This window comes from Triticum urartu, chromosome 2A (genome assembly GCF_056163025.1).
Source record: "Triticum urartu cultivar PI428250 chromosome 2A, HENAU_Tu73, whole genome shotgun sequence".
NCBI classification, from domain to species: domain Eukaryota; kingdom Viridiplantae; phylum Streptophyta; class Magnoliopsida; order Poales; family Poaceae; genus Triticum; species Triticum urartu.
Window position 1 is genome coordinate 344,945,007 of NC_141874.1, and position 15,947 is coordinate 344,960,953.

A 15,947-nucleotide genomic window follows, 5' to 3' on the forward strand; every position below is an offset into this window, starting at 1 on the left:
CAGTAGCATCGTCTTCATCCTCGATAACTCTGGCAGTCACAGTTGCAGCAGAGGAAGAGAACTCAGAGTCTTCAACGGATGGAGTTCCTCGCAGCATGGCCCTTCGAGGAGGTGTGGAGTCAAACTTGAATCGCTCAGTGAAGCCATCCTCTTGAAGATCATCTTTAGAACACATCATCGTTTGCCCTTTCCATGTGCGGCGACAGGTTTCATGGGCAACGAAAGCATTCTTGGTGGCAAGATTGCGAATGCGATTAACATCCACCAAGAGGCTTTTCATCTGACGCTTCAGCCAGTCATGATGCCTATCCTGTTTCTGATGAAGAGCCACAAGAAGCTCTCGGTCATTGAGAACACGAGTGCGCTTCTTGGGTCGTGGAGCAGTTGTACTATCAGTGGCTTCAGTGGAGGCAGGGTGTGGTGCACGTGTAGTGCCAGCTAAAGGATACACCCGAGTGACTGCTTCAACTCCTTCAATGTTCTGAGAGAAACTCTAATGCTCTGCATTCTGAAGACTTAGAGGTTCCTTGGCGGGCTCAGGATAGATGGCTTCAGTAGAGATATCCACATCAGGCAGAAAAATCCGATGATTGCGAGCAGATGGCTGATATGAGATATCGGAGTGAAGTTTGATTAGCCGCATTACCCATGGGGCGTAGAACTTCAAGCCAAACAGATCAGAGCCTGATGCAGCAAGTTGGCGAATGAAGAAGTCCTGTGCATTGAAGAATTTTCCATGAAGTATATAGAAGACCAAAGTCTTCATTGCACCCTCAAGCTTGGCATTTGGAGAGTGCCCTTTGATGGGCCAGAGAGTTCGCCTGATGATGTGATAAATGGTTCTTGGCAGATACTCAAGGTCTTCAACGAAGAACTCCGTGGGATAAGCAGCATCTTGGGGCAATGGCTTCATCATGCTGAGCATCTGACTCATATCAGGTTCAGGCTTCTGAAAGGTGCTCTCAATAGCTTCACCATGCAGCTGACAGCCATGCTCGTAGAGATCGCCAGGAGTGGGCAAGCCAGTGAGCTCAATGATGTCAAAGGCTTTGGCTTCGTGATGAACGTTTCCAGTCATCCACTCCAGGACCCAAGTCTTCGGATCTCTGCTATACCCGCGGATGTGAAGTGTGGCATAGAATTGGAGCAGCATCTCTTCATTCCAATGCTCTTGGTCAGTAACGAACGGCAGCAGTCCAACTTCCTTGAAGCAATCCAGAGCTTCTTCCAGACAGGGCAGACCAGCTATAGCTTCAATGTCAAGGCGCTTGTGTGGGAAGATGCGACCTTGGTTGTAAAGAATGCATGAGTAATAGCTTCACTGCGGATAGCTCCAGAACCGGTGAGATGATATCCTTTCCCTTGAGTAGGGGTTCCTGGAGCTATCGAAGAATGTGTTGTCTGCCCTGAAGCCATTGATATTGAAGGAGCCAGGTGCTGATGCAGGACCTGGGAACCTTGGCAATATTGGGATTGGCTTCTGTACCTGAGGCCTGTGCTCAACATGATAGTCGAACTGGGGACCGGCAGCAGACTCAGGAACAGAAGTGGCGGGATCAGTGGCTTCGCTGTTTTCTGATGCTTTTGTTGGGGAGGGCTCCACATTAGCTTCATTGGTGGTTGTGGCAATTTGTGGGACTTCTTCTTCCGCGGTTGATGCAGCCGGATTGTCTTCAGCAGAGACTTGAGGCCTTGGACCTTTGCGAAGCCTGCGCAACGCAGGCGACACCTGTGGAGTTGGAGTTGGGTGGGCCTCATAGTCTTCTTCCTCTTGTGGGCGATCCGCCCATGAAGCATTCTGTGCAATTGGCGTCATTGGACGACCAATGCTGATGAGTTCGTTGTTCTCAAGCTGAGGAAGGACTGCACCATCTTCTACATGGTCATGTTGACCAATGTCTTCAGCAGCGATGGGGTCAGCTACTGGAAAGTCTTCAGCTTCATGAGCCTCTGTGGAAGCAGGCTCATGGATAGTCAGTTGGCGTTCAGCTTCAGGATAGACCATAGAAATGGGTTCAACTATCAAGGGCTCTGTGGGAGCAGCCCGATCTTTCTTGGTCTTCCTCTTCTTCTTGGAGGGGGAAGTAGGAGAGGCTTCAGGATGTTTCCTCTTCCTGGCTTCAGCCTCAGTAGTCCTCGTCTTCTTGAGCTCTAAAGCAGTTGACCGGCTTTTTGGCTTCGAGCCAGTCATTCTTGTTGGGAAGACAATAGGAACTGCTTCCTGCCTTGGTGCGTCGGGTTCAGCCATAGTAGGCTTCTTCTTCTTCTTTGCGGCCATCCTGGGGTCGATGCCAGGACGCCCAAGGGCCTTGCGCTTCTCAGCCTCATTGTAGGCTTGCACACATCTATCAGCCAGAGCCTTCATGCGCTCACGCGAGCCCTGAGATTCTGCACGTTTCTACAGAAAGGCTTCCTTGAGCTCATGCATCATGATCTTGAAGTTCTTCACTTCTTGCACACTGAGCTTGGCCATATGCTTCTTGAACTGAGCCTTTTCATAGTCAATCTTTTGCTTCAGTTCAACAATGCGTTGGGCGACAGCTAGCTCTGAAGCAATGGCGCCTTGGAAGGCGACACTGAGGCCAAGGGGTAGCTGCAGATCTTCAAAGCTGATGTTTGGCGTGTCAAACCACTCGTCAATGAAGTTGTGGATGATGGTTACATCAAAGAGAGGAAGATCATTGAAGATTTCTGCTTCTTCTTTGCTCTTGATGAGTTGCTCAAGAGCGTCATCTGCAAGATCTTCATCACTTGACAGATCAATGGCGTCATTGCGCAGAATGGCAGCAGCAGTTAGCTCTTGGCCGGTGTGAGGCAGAGGCATTTTGACCTTCTGGGGCTTGGAGATGCGTGATAAGTCTTCGGAATGCACACTGTCTTCAGGAGGTGCAGTTGCCAGTGGCTTCGCCCGTGAGATTTTTGGTGAAGGGGCAGGTTTTGAAGCTTTAGGCTTCTTCAGCTTCTTTGGCTTCGGCACTGTAGGCGCTTCATCTGATTCAGCGTCAACTGCAGGCTCATTCACTACAGTCCCTTGAACTAAGATGCGGGTGATGAGGCCTTCAAGGTTGTAGAAAGGACCGATGACATTGGGTTCTGCATCTCGTGTGCCATCTGCCCTTGGTGCTGAGGGACCAGGGTTGAAGTCTAACCCCAAAGTCTTCTCGTTCTGCTTCGCTGAGTTCTGGGCAAACTAGAAGTTGTGCTTGAACAGATTGTCGTCACGACACCATAGTAGGGACGATGGGTGTGCATCAGCAGGCTGTGGCCCCCGGACCATGCAGGGATAGAAGCCCTGTTCAATGGCTTCATCTCTGGACCTGGGTAGAAGATTCTTGTATAGGATGTCTCCCCATGGTCTCTTGATGGCGTTTTTCTCAGCATATTCCTGGGTTACAAATCGGTATTTGAACCATTGTTCTGCCCAATATCGTCGAATCCATTGGATTCGGGTCTTGCGCTGATTGTAATCCTCTTCAGGATCTGTCTTGTACAGTTCTGAGAGGTCATCTGGCAAATCTCTGGATGTTTCTCCACGACGCTTTCTGCCACCCTTCCTTGCTGTTTTCTCTGAAGCCATAAACTTCAACTTGAAAGGCTTCAACACATTCAAAGGCTTTAAAGGTTTTCGCTTGCTGGACCAACAGGAACTGGCTTCGGGAGAATTTATGTGATGCTGTAAGAATTCTGCAAATGAATGCAGACTATGAGAACCAAAGGATTCTCCCACGGACATATACCTGTGACGGCATTAAGGTGCGAGGGAAGGGGAAGAGGTCATATGCATTCTCAGAAGACTTTGAGGATAAATCAGTTTAGAAGACATTGACCTCATCGTGCGAAGACATTCACTCATAGATAAGGAGTTGGTTCTAGATTTGTACGAATCCACAGATCAGTACAAGTGAGGAATCACAGATCAGTACAAGTGAGGAATCTAACTACTTTGTGAAGTACAAGTGAATATACTAGGCATGTTATGAGATGCAGTATGAGAGAGATCTAACTTGTGTGAATAGAAACTGCTTGTGGTAGAAAGTGACAAAGCCATAGGATCAACGGTGCTGTAAAAAGGAAGTTTTATTTACCACACTAAGAACTGCTAGACGGAGTGGAAGATGAGGCCGAGCAGTTCGATCTTCCGTGCCCTAACTTGGCGACGGAGGACACCTACGGCGACTGCGGAGAGGACGATGTCCGTGGTCGGCGTGAAGACGGCGTCGGAGAGGTTGTGGCAGCGAAGCGCTTCGTCGCCGGCGTCGTCGAGGGCTAGCGGTGGCGCTAGGGTTCGTGCGAGAGTGGAAGAAGAGATAATGACCGCTGTGAAGTGTGTATTTAGTATAGGGGCGGCACTGCGTTATTACACAGGTGCCCCTGGCGATTCGCATCTGAGGAACACGTGGCCATTATGCGGAATTTTGGGGTTTGTTCCACGTCCCACGCACGCCTGGATTGTCGGGTGGTCGTTCCTACTTCTCCGGGTTTTATCTGGAGGAATGAGCATTGAAAACGGACTTAATGGTTGTCTCTGTATCTTCTGCTGACAAGGACGCAGAGAAGACATTCGATAGTTTCAATAGAATGCATATGATTTGGAGAGATAGAATTTGAGATAGAAAGCATAGAGAGGTTAGGGTCCGATCACATTCATTTAGTTCAAAAGATTCAACAAGAAGACATAGCTATAAGTGAATGCTGTAGAGGACAGAACACTAATATATATATATATATATATATATATATATATATATATATATCTATATAATCAACATAGGGAAGATAATCATGAAGATATGTTGAGATCGAAGCCAAACCAAATGTGAAGACGTTACAAAGTAACGCCATGAGTGAAACACTTCAAAATAGAACGTTTGGTGGTGGCGTTACCCACCGTATAGGAAGTATTAGACCTAGACACGGCGCACAATTATCGTGGCGCTCCGAAGTCAAATTCCACATTAATGTATTCACACTTAGAATGTATGTCTTCATTGATTGAAGATATACTTTACTTCGTGTGTTGCACATCTAAGTCATCAATATGCATAAGGGTTAGGATGTGTGCCTGATCACAGGACATTTGAGGATTCCAGCAGGATATTTAGCTCACACCGTAACTTGCAAAATCTCTTCTCATCCAAGGGCTTGGTGAAGATATCTGCATATTGCTCTTCAGTGTTGACGTGTATGATATCAATATCTTTGTTCACAACATGATCTTTGAGAAAGTGATGACGAATTTCAATGTGCTTTGTCTGTGCTGAACTGGGTTGTTGGCAATCTTGATGGCGCTTTCGTTGTCGTAGTAGAGTGGCACTTGCTTCAGATGAATGCCATAGTCCTTGAGTGTTTGCTTCATCCACAGAAGCTGAGCGCAGCAAGATCCAGTAGCAATGTATTCAGATTCTGCAGTGGAGAGAGATACACAGTTCTGCTTCTTTGAAGACCAACATACAAGTGATCGTCCCAGAAAGTGACATGTGCCTGATGTAGACTTGCGATCAACTTTGTCACCAGCATAATCAGCATCCGAGAATCCAACCAGATCAAACTCTAAGCCCTTTGGATACCATAATCCTAGAGTTGGGGTGTGAGCCAAATATCTAAGAATTCGCTTCACAGCTAAGTGATGCGACTCCTTTGGTGCCGCTTGAAATCGAGCACACATGCAAACACTAAGCATAATATCTGGCCTAGATGCACATAGATAAAGTAAAGAACCAATCATGGAGTGGTATACCTTTTGATCGAACTCTTTACCATTGTCGTCGAGACCCAGATGATGTTTGGCTGGCATTGGTGTTGTGAAGCCTTTGCAGTCTTGCATACCAAACTTCTTCAGGCAATCTTTGAGATACTTTTCTTGAGATATGAAGATGCCGTTGTGTTGTTGTCGTATTTGAAGACCGAGGAAGAACTTCAGCTCTCCCATCATGGACATCTGATATTGCTCTTGCATCATATATCCAAACTCTTCACTGTATTTCTGATTGGTGCAGCCGAAGATAATGTCATCCACATATATTTGGCACATAAACAGTTCACCATCATATGTCTTCGTGAAGAGAGTGAGGTCTAGGGAACCAGGTATGAAGCCTTTGCTCTTCAGGAAGTATTTGAGTGTGTCATACCAGGCCCGAGGGGCTTGTTTGAGGCCATACAGTGCCTTGTTGAGCTTGTATACCATGTCAGGATGTTTTGGATCTTCAAAGCCAGGCGGTTGTGCAACATACACTTCTTCTTCAATCTTGCCATTGAGAAAAGCACTCTTCACATCCATTTGATATAGAAGTATGTTATGATGATTTGCATAGGCCAGCAGTATGCGTATGGCTTCAAGTCTAGCCACAGGAGCAAATGTTTCATCGAAGTCAATGCCTTCCACTTGAGTATATCCTTGAGCAACGAGACGAGCTTTGTTTCTGACAACTTGACCATGCTCATCTTGCTTGTTGCGGTATATCCATTTGGTGCCTATTATATTGTGCTTCCGTGGATCAGGACGCTTAACCAGTTCCCATACATTATTCAGCTCAAACTGCTGAAGCTCTTCTTGCATAGCTTGAATCCATTCAGGTTCCATGAAGGCTTCTTCAACTTTCTTGGGTTCTGTTATTGAGACGAATGCGAAGTGCCCACAGAAATTTGCTAGCTGAGTTGCCCTTGAACGAGTGAGTGGACCGGGTGCATTGATGCTATCAATAATTCTTTCAATCTGCACTTCATTGGCAACGCGAGGATGTACAGGGCGAAGATTTTGCTCTTGCTGATCATTGTCGTTGTTAGAAGGAATGTCTTCAGGCTGAGCATTGTCTTCATGTTGATCAGGTGCTGAGATGATAAGTTCTTCTCAGGATGAGCTTCAGAAGGTATAATTTCTCCAGTTCCCATTAGCTTGATTGATTCACTGGATGGAACTTCATCTAGCACATTTGGCAGTTGCTCTCTTTGTGAACCGTTGGTCTCATCGAACCGCACATCCACTGTTTCAACCACTTTGTAATGAAAGAGATTGAAGACTCTGTAGGAGTGCGAATCCTTTCCATATCCAAGCATAAAACCCTCATGTGCTTTTGGTGCAAACTTTGAGGTGTGATGTGGGTCCTTGATCCAGCACCTTGCGCCAAATACTCTGAAGTAACTGACATTTGGCTTCTTGCCAGTAAGGAGCTCATAAGATGTCTTGTTCAGAAGCTTGTGAAGATAAACATGATTGATTGTATGGCATGCAATATCAATGGCTTCAGGCCAGAATTTTCTTGGGGTCTTGTATTCATCTAGCATCGTTCTGGCCATCTCAATGAGTGTTCTGTTCTTGCGTTCGATGATGCCATTCTGCTGTGGCGTGTACGGGGCTGAGAATTCATGTGTGATGCCCAAGGTATCAAGATATGTATCAAGGCCAGTGTTCTTGAATTCAGTGCCATTGTCACTTCTGATGTGCTTTATCTTGGCGCCATAATTGTTCATAGCTCGATTGGCGAAGCGTCTGAAGACATCCTACACTTCAGTCTTGTAAAGGATTATGTGCACCCAAGTATATCTAGAATAATCATCAACAATGACAAAGCCATAGAGACAAGCAGTAGTAGTAAGAGTTGAGTAATGAGTGGGACCGAAAAGATCCATGTGAAGCAGTTCGAAGGGTCGAGTAGTGGTCATGATTGTCTTCGAGGGATGTTTGGCCCTCGTCATCTTCCCAGCTTCACAGGCACCGCATAAGTGATCTTTCTTGAACTTGACGCCCTCGATGCCTATAACATGCTTCTTCTTTGCCAGGGTGTGGAGGTTCCTCATGCCAGCATGCCCAAGCCTCCGATGCCAGAGCCAGCATTCTGAAGCTTTTGCTAGAAGACATACGGCAAGCTGTGGTCCTGCTGAGAAATCTACCACGTACAAATCATCTTTTCGATACCCTTCAAATACTAGAGACTTGTCAGATTCCATTAGTACAAGGCAACGATATTTTCCAAATATTACGATCATGTTCAAATCGCAAAGCATTGAGACAGACATTAAGTTGAAGCCAAGGGATTCAATAAGCATGACTTTATCCATGTGTTGATCCCTTGAGATTGCAACTCTACCTAGACCCAATACCTTACTTTTACCAGTGTCAGCAAATGTGATGTGGCTCTTGTCGGATGGATGTAAGGTTGAGTCCATAAGAAGGCTTCTTTTGCCAGTCATCTGATTTGTACATCCACTATCAATAATCCATTCTGAAGACGCTGGTGTCGTACCCTACAGTGCAGTTAGGGGGATAGGCTTCACCAAGAGCATTGTGAAGCAAAAACATTTGTCGAACCAATGGGCTATGAAAGCTTAGATCCAGGTTAGGACTAATAGGGAGAGTAGCAAGCGATTCAGGAACGAAGTACATAGTAAGACAATTCGGGCATTTGATCTTGCGCCCTACAAGATGTTTAAGGTCCCCAGCAATAGCGTCAGATGATTTTGGTTTTCTGCTGGAGACCTTTCCCTGCAAAAGAGAGTTAAGCTTTCTTAGCCACCCACATCTTCAAGGGTGGCTTAAAAGCAATAAGTCTAAGTGCAGCATTTGAGAATTTTGGCTTTGGAGCCCTAGCAAACAGTCTTGCAGGCGGACAATAGTACTCATAAGAATAAGCAGAATAGTTCTTGGTCTTATGAACATGGCGGTTTGATGAACCGCTCTCATATTCATATGCCTGAGTATGGTTTCCCTACAAAGCATTTGCATTAGTGCGACTCAGGTGAGTCCTCTGTCTGTATGAAGCCTTTGGTCTGAGGTTTGTCTTCTTCACGTGAGGTGTCATGATGACATTCACAGAAAGATTCTCCAGACACCTTTTCGGAACCCAGATCTTCTTCATAGGCGGTCCATTCCTGCAGTTAGTACCAATGTACCTGGCAAACACTTCACCATTCTGATTCTTAAACATTTTATAGTTTGCATCAAAGGATTCATCAATGATAATGGGGTTAGCACAAGTGAAGCCAGATAGATTGGATGGATCTGCTGAAGGTTCCTTTGCAGCAACCCACATGGTTTTAGGGTACTGCTCAGGTTTCCAGTAAGAGCCATCAGCATTCATTTTCCTTACAAACCCAACACCTTCTTTCCTCGGGTTTCGGTTCAGAATCTGCTTTTTGAGGACATCACATAGTGTCTGATGCCCTTTAAGACTTTTGTACATCCCTGTTTCAAGCAATGTCTTCAACCTAGCATTCTCATCAGCAATAGTGGTGGTATCCTCAGCAGAGGGGTTAGTTACCACATCAACAGTTGAAGATATTGCAACAGCAGTAGCAGTAGAACACTCAGCAACGAAAGTAGCATTATCGCGCTCAATGCATTTAAGACATGGTGGTTCAAATCCTTCCTAAGCGGAACTGATCTGTTTGGCGCGAATTGACTCGCTTTCCTTTTGAAGATCTTCATGAGCCGCTCTCAATTTCTCAAGATCTTGCTTCCTTTGAAGATAATCATAGGAAAGCTTTTCATGAGTTGTTGAGAGAGTTTCATGACGACTTTCAAGTTCCTGATACTTAACTTGAAGGTTTTTTATGTCTTCAATTAAGGATTCAGATCGAGTCATTTCAGCACCTAACAGATCATCGCTTCTGTCTAACAGTTTTTGAATATGTTCCATAGCTTTCTGTTGTTCAGTTGCAATTTTAGCAAGTGTTTTGTAGCTGGGTTTTGAATGTCACGTGGATCGAGTATCTTGACCAAGAACTTGAAATCAGGACCTAACAGATTTCAAGATTTCAGCACCTAACAGATCCAATTTCAGGTGGATCGAGTATGTCAGATTTCAAGTTTTGAATGTCAGGTGGATCGAGTATGTCAGATGGATCGAGTATCTTGAAATCAAGACGTTCTTGAATCATCAGGGCTAGGGTGTCAAATGAACTATCAAGTGATCTCAGTAGTGTCTTGACGACTTCATGTTTGGTGATCTCAGTAGCGCCGAGGGCTTGAAGCTCATTTGTGATGTCAGTGAGTCGGTCAAATGTGAGCTGGACATTCCCATTGTCATTTCGCTTGAAGCGGTTGAAGAGGTTGCGAAGGACACTGATTCTCTGATCTCTCTGGGTTGAGACGCCTTCATTGACCTTGGAGATCCAGTCCCAGACCAGCTTAGATGTCTTCAAAGCACTCACACGGCCATACTGTCCTTTGGTCAGATGACCACAGATGATATTTTTGGCAGTAGAGTCCAGTTGACGAATTTCTTGACATCAGCAGCAGTGACACCTTCTCCAGCCTTAGGAACGCCATTCTCGACGACATACCATAGGTCGATGTCAATGGCTTCAAGATGCATGCGCATCTTATTCTTCCAGTAGGGATATTCGGTTCCATCGAAGACGGGGCACGCAGCGGAGACTTTAATTATCCCTGTAGTCGACATAGCTAAAACTCCAGGTGGTTAAACCGAATCACACAGAACAAGGGAGCACCTTGCCCTGATACCAATTGAAAGTGCGTTATATCGACTAGAGGGGGGTGAATAGGCGATTTTTATGAAAGTCTTCAAAACGTGGGAGTTATGAAGACAAACGATAGAAATAAACCTAATACCCCGCAGCGGAAGGTAGACTACACTAGGCAAGCCATAGTCAAGTATTCAATAGAGTGAAAGCACAATGACTAATAGCAGCAATGTGGTAAGGATCAGGTAGGAAGATATTGTGAAGCCAGACAGAACACGCAGTCACTCAGTGAAGACAAAAGATAGTGCAAACATACAATGACTTCACAAGGAGTAACAGTAAGTAAAGGGAAGGGAAGATGAAACCAGTGACTCGTTGAAGACAATGATTTGTTGGACCAGTTCCAGTTGCTGTGACAACTGTACGTCTAGTTAGGGCGGCTAGGTATTTAAACCTTAGGACACACAGTCCCGGACACCCAGTCCTGAACACGCAGCTCAGGACACCCAATCCTCACCGTATTCCCCTTGAGCTAAGGTCACACAGACCTCGCCCAATCACTCTGGTAAGTCTTCAAGGTAGACTCCCAAACCTTCACAGACTTCGTTCACCGGCAATCCACAATGTCTCTAGGATGCTCAAAACGCGACGCCTAACCGGCTGGAGGATGCATAGTCCTCAAGTGTAATAAGTCTTCAGATCACACAGACAAGAAGACTTAAGTGATGCCTAATTCTCTTTGGCTCTGGGTGGTTAGGGCTTTATCCTCGCAAGGAATTCTCTCTCAAAGGCTTCGAGGTGGGTTGCTCTCAAACGACAAAAGCCGTACTCTCAATCTGAGCAGCCAACTGTTTATGGTTGTAGGGGGTGGGCTATTTATAGCCACTTGGCAACCCGAACTGATTTGTCCAAAATGACCCTGGGTCACTAAGGAACTGACACGTGTTCCAACGGTCAGATTTCAAACTCACACGGCAACTTTACTTGGGCTGCAAGCAAAGCTGACTTGTCCGACTCTGGACAAGATTCGCTCTCATAGTCTTCACTCGAAGACATAGGTTTTGGTTAGGCATCACTTCAGTCATTCTGACTGGTTCTCTTGGACCCCACTTAACAGTACAGTGGTTCCTATGACTCAACACAAGAGAAAAAGAACTACAAAAGATCTAAGTCTTCGAGCTCCTTTGGCTTCATGTGGTGTCTTCTCTTGTCATAGTCTTCAATGTGAATATCTTCATATGCCACCTTTGACTTCAATGTCTTCATACATTTTTAGGGGTCATCTCTGGTAGGAAAACCGAATCAATGAGGGACTTCTACCTGTGTTATCCTGCAATTCTCACAAACACATTAGTCCCTCAACTAGGTTTGTCGTCAATACTCCAAAACCAACTAGGGGTGGCACTAGATGCACTTACAGAATCTCCCTAGTAACAGCGCCAGAAATTCTTCCAGCTTCTTCTTGAGCTTGCGTTGGTTTTTCGCTTGAACAGGAAAGGGTGATGCAACACAGTAGAGATAAGTATTTCCCTCAGTTAAGAACCGAGGTATCAATCCAGTAGGAGAAATGCGCAAGTCCCCAATTGATGCACCTGCACAAACAATTAAACACTTGCACCCAACGCGATAAAGGGGTTGTCAATTCCTTCACGGTCACTTGCAAAGGTTAGATCTGATCGAGATAGATACAACTAAACAAAAGATAATGGGTTTTTTGGTTTATAGATCTGAAAATAAAAGATTGCAAAATAGTAGATCAGAAACTAATATGATGGAAAATAGACCCGGGGGCCATAGGTTTCACTAGAGGCTTCTCTCATGAAGGCAAATAATATGGTGGGTGAACAAATTACTGTCGAGAAATTGATAGAAAAGTGCAAAGTTATGACGATATCCAAGGCAATGATTATTAATATAGGCATCACGTCCATTTCAAGTAGACCGACTCCTGCCTGCATCTACTACTATTACTCCACACATCGACCGCTATCCAGCATGCATCTAGAGTATTAAGTTCATAAAGAATGGAGTAACACCTTATGTAAGATGACATGATGTAGAGGAATAAACACAAGCAATATGATGAAAACCCCATCTTTTTATCCTCGACGGCAACAATCCAATACGTGTCTCGTTACCCCTACTTTGTCACTGGGTGAAATCACACAAGATTGAACCCAAAGCTAAGAACCTCTCCCATTGCAAGAAAAACCAATCTAGTTGGCCAAACCAAACAGATAATTTGAAGAGAAATACAAAGATATCAAATCATGCATATAAGAATTCAGAGAAGATTCAAATAATATTCATAGATAAGCTGATCATAAATCCACAATTCATCGGATCTCAACAAACACATCCCAAAAGAAGATTACATCGGATAGATCTCCAAGAACATCGAGGAGAACATGGTATTGAGAATTAAAGAGAGAGAAGAAGCCATCTAGCTACTAGCTATGGACCCATAGGTCTATGGTAAACTAATCACGCTTCATCGGAAGGGCAATAGAGTTGATGTAGATGCCCTCTGTGATCGAATCCCCCTCCGGCAGGATGCCGAAAAAAGGCCCCAAGATGGGATCTCATGGGAACAGAAGGTTGTGGCGGCGGAAAAGTGTTTTTGTGGATGCTTATGAGGGTTTTGGGATATATGTGAATATATAGGAGGACGATCTAGGTCAGTGATTCACCGAGGGGCCCACAAGGTAGGGGTGCACCCACCCTAGGTGCGCCCTCCAACCTTGCCACTGCCTCGTGTCTCTTCGGACTTGCACTCCAAGTCCCCTGGGTGTCTTCTGGTCCAAGAAAAATCATTGTGAAGTTTTATTCTGTTTGGACTCCATTTAGTACTCCTTTTCCGCAAACCTTAAAAACAATGAAAACACTGGCACTAGGCTCTAGGTTAATAGGTTAGTCCCAAAACTAATATAAAATAGCATATTAATGCATATAAAACATCCAAAACAGATAATATAATATAATGGAACAATCAAATATATAGATACGTTGGAGACTGAAAGCACAAGCGCTCCCTAGGTGGTTTTGGTAATTAATGTCAACATATCTCTTGTTGGACTAACACTTTTACCTAGTATGTTTCAGATAAGTTCAACAATGGAGTGGCATGGACTAGAGGATGTGGAACCCCTTCAAGATGCTAAGGACAAAGGATTGGCTCAAGCTTCAAGATCAAGACTCTACATTTTCTATTTTAGTGATCCAAGATCACATTGAGTCTATAGGAAAAGCCAATACTATCAAGAGGGGATGAGGTGTTGCTTAATGGCTTGCTTGCTCAAAGTGCTTAGTGATATGCTCCAAAACCCTCAACTACCTTCCCACATCCACATATGACCTAAACCAAAAGTCAAACTCGGCCCCACCGATTCTATCTATCCGCGCCACCGAGTTTCAGATGTCATAGCCACTGCCACAAACCCTAGCAAATCGGTTTCACCGATAGGGATCTCGATCTCACCGAGATGGGATTGTAATCTCTCTGTGTATGTCCATTACCAAAATCGGTCTCACCGAGTTTGAGCAATCGGTACTACCGAGATTACAATGCAAACCCTCTGGTTAGCTTATTACCAAAATCGGTCCCACCGAGTTTGTGTAATCGGTCCCACCGAGTTTGCCTGACCAACTCTCTGGTTAGCTTATTACCAAAATCGGTCCCACCGAGTTTGTGTAATCGGTCACACCGAGATTACGTTATGCCCTAACCCTAACCATATCGGTCCTACCGAGTTGCATCTCAGTCCCACCGAAAATCCTAACGGTCACTAGGTTTGCTGAATTGGTCCGACCGAGTTTAACCATTCGGTCCCACCGAGTTTGGCAAATTGTGTGTAATGGTTAGATTTTGTGTGGAGGCTATATATACCCCTCCACCCACTCTTCATTCATGGAGAGAGGCATCAGAACATACCTACACTTCCAATACACATTTTCTGAGAGAGAACCACCTACACTTGTGTTGAGGTCAAGATATTCCATTTCAACCATATGAATCTTGATCTCTAGCCTTTCCCAAGTTGCTTTCCACTCAAATCTTCTTTCCACCAAATCCAAATCATGTGAGAGAGAGTTGAGTGTTGGGGAGACTATCATTTGAAGCACAAGAGCAAGGAGTTCATCATCAACACACCATTTGTTACTTCTTGGAGAGTGGTGTCTCCTAGATTGGCTAGGTGTCACTTGGGAGCCTCCAACAAGATTGTGGAGTTGAACCAAGGAGTTTGTAAGGGCAAGGAGATCACCTACTTCGTGAAGATCTACCGCTAGTGAGGCAAGTCCTTCGTGGGCGACGGCCGTGATGGAATAGACAAGGTTCCTTCTTCATGGACCCTTCGTGGGTGGAGCCCTCCGTGGACTCGCGCAACCGTTACCCTCCGTGGGTTGAAGTCTCCATCAATGTGGATGTACGATAGCACCACCTATCGGAACCATGATAAAAACATCCGTGTCTCCAATTGCGTTTGAATACTCCAAACCCTTCTCTTTACATTCTTGCAAGTTGTATGCTTTACTTTCCGCTGCTCATATACTCATTGCATGCTTGCTTGATATGTATTGTGTTTGTTAAACTTGTGCTTAGACTCCACTTAAACTTAAGAATATTAAAAACTGCAACTTTTGGCACTTAGTGTCTAATCACCCCCCTCTAGACACCTCTTCTCGATCCTTTCAATTGGTATCAGAGCTTTGGTCTCCATTGCCTTTGTTTAAACACCATTGGAGGAAGATGGATGTGTCTACTTTGTGGAGTCTTAGACATAGAGTGCCTATTCTTGATGGAGAGTATTTTCATGAGTGGAAAAATGAAATGCTTGAGATTTTCAATGAATATCATTTGAACAAGTACATTACTAGCCCTTGTGCACCTCATGTTGATCCTTTGCACCCTACCCTAGATGAAGATATTGACATGATTCGCAATCTTAGAACTGTTGAGCTCATCATTAGAGGCTTGCCTAGAAACTTGATTAGATGTTTGCCTACTCTCAAGTGTGCCTACACCATATGGAGATTTCTTGAGGAACGACTTCCAGATTATTCCTTGAAAAATTTAGACGAAATTCTCCATAAGTCTATTGCCTTGAGTAAGATGAACTCTAGTGATCCTAGCTTTGGTGATTGTCTATTTGAGCTTACCGATCTCATGCGTGCTAAAGGAAATGTTGGAATCATTAGCGATATCATATCCGAAGCTGTTAGAATTCATGAAGGTAACCATTGTGATGATCACTTATCTAATGAATTACCCTCTCTAGGAATTGATCAATCACAAGATGATGTTGAACATGGATACTATGATGAAGATGATGATAGTGACTATGATCTTGATGATGCAATGAGGCATTTTGGTCTTATGGCAAATCTTCGCGGCTACATGGCTGGAGGAAAGGAATGGGTCCTTGATAGTGGATGTACTGATCATATGACCAGAGATAAAGATATGTTCCGTGAGCTTGCTGAAAACGACGACCCTCGAAAATATGTCACTTTTGGTGATAATTCAAAGG